Raw genomic sequence first — 4,924 nt, 5'->3', positions numbered from 1 at the left:
CTTATGGAAGATGGTACAGTATCAAGTGAATTTTCAGCTTTAGAATAATGCTTATCTTCTTCCTTCTTCCTATCCTTATTTTTTTCTGTGCCCCCCAGAAATCTATGTAAAATAGGAAAATCCAAGAAACCAAATTTTCAGGCTTCAAATTCTTATACTTTGGATTCTGAAACTTAATCCTGTCCCTTGTGGTTAAAGTCTTGAAACATTCTTATACATAGAGAAAGATAACATTTTGCACAAGCTTTCATTAAGATTCATGGTGCACTGTACTAACAGGTAATACAGATTTTTTTCATAAGAAATAATTTTCTGAAAGCTGCCTACCATTTTTTTCCTAGAGTTTCTACATGATCATGCTGCATCTATTCCTGAAGATTATTTTTATTGATGTGGTTTATAGCAGCCCTTTCCTGGGAACTCCAGCCACAGATTGAGGCCATTTGTACCTAAATGCAAGAAGGACCATAGTCTCTACCCCAAAGGCCTCGCTCTTAATTCATCTGGGTGTGGGAACAGACAATTCAGTGATGAGTAGAGTTCAGTAATGAAACAGATATAACACGAACAGGAGTCTGACATAAAAGCAGAATCTTTTATTATCAGCCTAAGAAGTGTATTGAAAAAATAAACTTCAGCTGAGATGGCATCTTGCTGCCTCCTGGGACTGAGGTAAGAGCCAAATGGAAGGTGGTTGTTGAGAGAGATGCAATATGGGTCATGTTTGACTTCAGTGTGGCTAGAAAAGCCCTGCTCACTGTCACATCTGCACACCTTGTCACAACACAAGCAGAAGATGACAGTGTAAGTTCCTCCAGTCCTTATGTCATGCAGAAATTCACCATTTTTCCTAGCTATTCTGTTTTGTCTCTAACAAAGTTCAGATTGAGCCCTAAGGGCACTAACAAAGGAAAAAAATGCTTCACAGCATTTTCCCCTCGCTATTGCTTTGGGGTACATGTAAGATGAGATCAAGTCAGTGCTACATGAGGAGCATTCCTAATTCACTGTGCGGTCTGTGGGCAGACACGCATTTGATTATTTATTGCCTTTTGAACAGAAGCACAGTGAAGTGAATGCAGGAGGCACTCTCATCACATTAGCTGGGCACTTGCCACACAGTCACAAGAAGGCCAGGAGAAAAGAGGGAAGATTTAGTTGTCTGCCTTGGCCTGCCTCCTCCCACAAAACTGTGAGAAGCCTGGCGTCTTCTTGCAGAGAGCAGCTTTTGCTACCGCTAGCTGCCCTTCTCTTTCCAGTCTGTCCCAGAGGCAGTGGACATGGCAATGCAAAGTCATGGGCATGTCCCTAGTGACATTACTGCTTCTGGTCCTCATAGATACGCTCCTTAGAGTGTGCCATGGTGGAAGGTCACCTTTGAAAGGTCAACAAAAGCAACACGGCTACGTGCTGAAGTGATGAGCAGTTGCTGGACTGTGCTAAGCAACTTATGGTCTCAAACCTTAAATCTGCAGGACAGTGCACTTGCAGTTGCAGATGAAGGTGAGGCATCTTCCTCTTGTAGTGGAAAAGTATTTAATGCGACAAATAAAATCATACCTCTCGACCAGAAACCGCTCAGATCAGAAAGCCACTGACACAGTCTAGTCACAGACGTTGCTCAGGAGAATCTGCAAGCAAAAGGAATCCTTGTTTTGCTCTGGCCTGGTTTATCCACATGCTGCTCCTTTAAAGTAGGTCTTTTATCGCTGTTTTCAGAAGAGGGGAAGAGACATGGAGTTTTCAAAGCCAGCAAGGAAAACTGTGAGGTGGCACGAATTGGATCATGAAAACAGTATCACATTCCCCATGTTCTGTTGTCAGTATCTGTGGTTTTACAATCAGTTTTCCTTACACTTTTTTTTCCTTCCTCCCTACTCCTCATCAAATTGTTCTCTGCTTGCAAAAGACCTGGCCAGCTTGTGGATTCACAGAATTTAAGGCCAGAAGAAAGTACTGTGAGCCACTAATCTGTGTTTTAGGAAATGAGAGCACTTCAGTCAGCAGTTTCTGCAGCAAGTCCATGGCTTTTGCCAGAACACAGCGGTTAAAATGACAGTCACCATTTCACAGAATCACAGAATGTTAGGGATTCGATGGGGCCTCGAAAGATCATTCAGTCCAATTCCCCTGCCGGAGCAGAAACACCCAGATGAGGTCACACAGGAAGGTGTTCAGGAGGGTTTTGAATGTCTCCAGCGTAGGAGCTGCTACAGACCTGCGGCTGGTGGGCCTGCCGCCTGCCCGGAGCGCTGCGCCACCAGCCCTGCATGGGTAACTTGGGAGATCGGGCATGTCTCAGCTGTACATCCCTGAGGCTGGCAAACAAAATTACTGTACACTTTAAATATTGCACTAGTGTCCTTCCAGTTTACGCATACTCCAAAAAAGATCGCTGCTGTTGTTGGACTAAAGGATCTGAACAAAGATACTTTACTCTTACAAGTTCTTCTGGCTCATGGATGCCACTAGCGACCATGGGTGTTTTAGGTCCCCAGTGTCTTCCAGTTCGATGGTGGCATTCTTCACATCCCCTTCAAAATGACTCTATAGTTGAAAAGTCATCGAAGTCCTTAAAGGACAAAAAACAAGAAGCTGGAAGAAGGAGGTCCTGTATATAGTCCAACAGAAGTAGAAGTTGTGGAAAGTCTCTTGGGCAGAGGATTGTGGACAAACTGAAGCACTATTACCATGGTTTTCGTTTATTGTGGATTGACACAAAAATAGCTGCAAGGATGCTCTGGCGAATACTTCATGGAATTGTTTTGTCTTGTTGAGAACGGAGACAGTTTCTTCGAATATGTGGCGATCTTTTCTGCTTGGTCCCTTTCCTAGTTTTTCTTGTTGTCCCATTTACGGAATTTTTGCTTCCAGTAGCTCTTAAGTTGTTCCACAATATGCTTCCGTCTACATTTGAGACAAAGTCTAAGAAGGAGGAAAGACTGAAGAAAGAATTGAGGGTAAAGCTGGAGTTGGCTAAATTCCTTCAAGACACAATTGAGGAGATGGCCTTGAAAAATAAAGCAGCCAAAGGAAATGTTACAAAAGATTTTTCAAAGTTCTTTCAAAAGATCAGGGAAACTGGTGAAAGACCCAGTAATGAGGAGATCTTAAGGTTCTCTAAACTGTTTGAAGATGAGTTGACTTTGGACAATCTAACCAGACCTCAGTTGGTGGCACTTTGTAAATTATTGGAACTTCAGTCAATTGGGAAAAACAACTTTCTCCGCTTCCAGCTGACTATGAGGTTGAGAACTATAAAAGCTGATGACAAACTGATTGCCGAGGAAGGAGTCGATAGCCTGACTGTTAAAGAACTGCAGGCAGCTTGTCGTGCCCGAGGGATGAGAGCTCTTGGTGTGACAGAGGAGCGTCTTAGAGGAACAACTTAAGCAGTGGTTAGATCTGCACCTGAACCAGGAAATCCCTACTTCATTGCTTATTTTATCCAGAGCCATGTACCTTCCAGATACCTTTTCTCCATTTCTTCAGATGTGTTCTGACCATCTCTTTTGATTAAAAATTTGCACCCCATATCTATTCCATTTCTATTAAATATCTAAGTGGCTATTAAAAAGAAACAGTGAACCTGATTGGCCCAAACTGATGATAAATTCAAAAAGCAGGTAAGCTGAAGAAATTGTCAGGATTTGCTCGCCCAGCTCACAAAGTTTACATTGAAGTTGTGTCTTTAATTTTATAGTCAGATTTAGAAACCTGGAAATATTTAAGAACAGTAACATACAATAATAGCTAGTGCTCAACTTTTATTAAAGGATTTTAGGAGCAGAAAAATGACTGACACACAGTGAAATTTCTACATTGAATTTCCTCAGAGAACCAGTTTCTGACCTGCTATTTGGAATTCAATAGCTTTAGGGATGTCTGCCTCTAAAATCCTGCATGATTATTGCACCTGTCTTGTTATTAAACAAGTCATTAAATCTGTAGTGTTTTATAAACCACAAAAATTACATTGCTTCAGCATCTACTACCCTGATCCTGAAAAGGGTCCTGATGTTCATTGTGTGTTAGGAAGCTGAATTACTATTGCACCAGGCAAACATAAAGCAAGCATAAGCAAGCAAGGCTCAGAAATTATTTTCATAATGCTGTATCTGTCAAAAAAAAAAAAAAAAAGGTATAATCTTTTTTCAGAAATGAGGTAAAATTACAGCATTACAGATTGTGACATACTATGCAAAGACTTTCCACCCTGCAATAGCTAAGTGGAAGTTAGTCCTCAATAAGCAGGGCTGGCTATTGCCCCACATTAGTTAGGGTGCTGACTATTCCTTCCCTAGCTCAGGTATATCTACACAGCGCTGAATGGACAAAATGTAATCAGTTTTGCTGAATAACAATAAACTTCTGAACTGAAGCCAACACATAGTTTAATTCTCACATTTACAGCTATCACTAAAGCGCCCATGTCCTGTGACCGTCTTGCAGTCTGTGGGAAATAGTTGCCCGTTGTTTGGAAAGCAACCTGAAAGAATCAGGGAAAGCTCATCAAAGAGTCAAAGCATGTTGCATCTGCAGTTAAAACATTTTAAAGGATCATAGTTATTAGAAATTCAAGTTTTTCAAGTATTAAAAATAAATCTTTAATTCCCCTACAGATTCCTAGTATCCAGAGTATTTTATAGAAACATCTGGATAAAGGAATAAAGGCAAATCCATTGTGTTTCTAGACATTCCTGGAGCACTGATGTTCTTGAGATTATGCTATTGGATTACTGGTATAAAAATAATAAATATTTTCAGTACTTAAAGCTGTAATGCTTTATGTTGGATTTGGATTTTGGTCTCATTTTAGTAAAAGGTGGATGGAGATTCAGAGTCTCCTCCTTAGCCAGAAGGATGTAGAGAGTTTATTGCTTAGTGACCTATATTTTTCTCCTCTACAATATTTGAAAAGTTA

General features: G+C 40.8%; 1 pseudogene across 1 annotated transcript; it reads left to right on the top strand.

Moving 5' to 3' along the window:
- The first annotated feature begins 720 nt into the window (after positions 1-720).
- Positions 721-3,516, top strand: LOC308038688 (mitochondrial proton/calcium exchanger protein-like; annotated as a pseudogene). The gene is made up of 2 exons: positions 721-804; positions 2,205-3,516. The product of its transcript is annotated as a mitochondrial proton/calcium exchanger protein-like (transcript).
- Positions 3,517-4,924: the final 1,408 nt, after the last annotated feature.

This window comes from Nesoenas mayeri, assembly GCF_963082525.1.
Source record: "Nesoenas mayeri genome assembly, chromosome: 3".
Taxonomy (NCBI): domain Eukaryota; kingdom Metazoa; phylum Chordata; class Aves; order Columbiformes; family Columbidae; genus Nesoenas; species Nesoenas mayeri.
The sequence above is the reverse complement of the archived record's forward strand: the minus strand, read 5'-3'. Positions and strand labels throughout refer to the sequence as shown.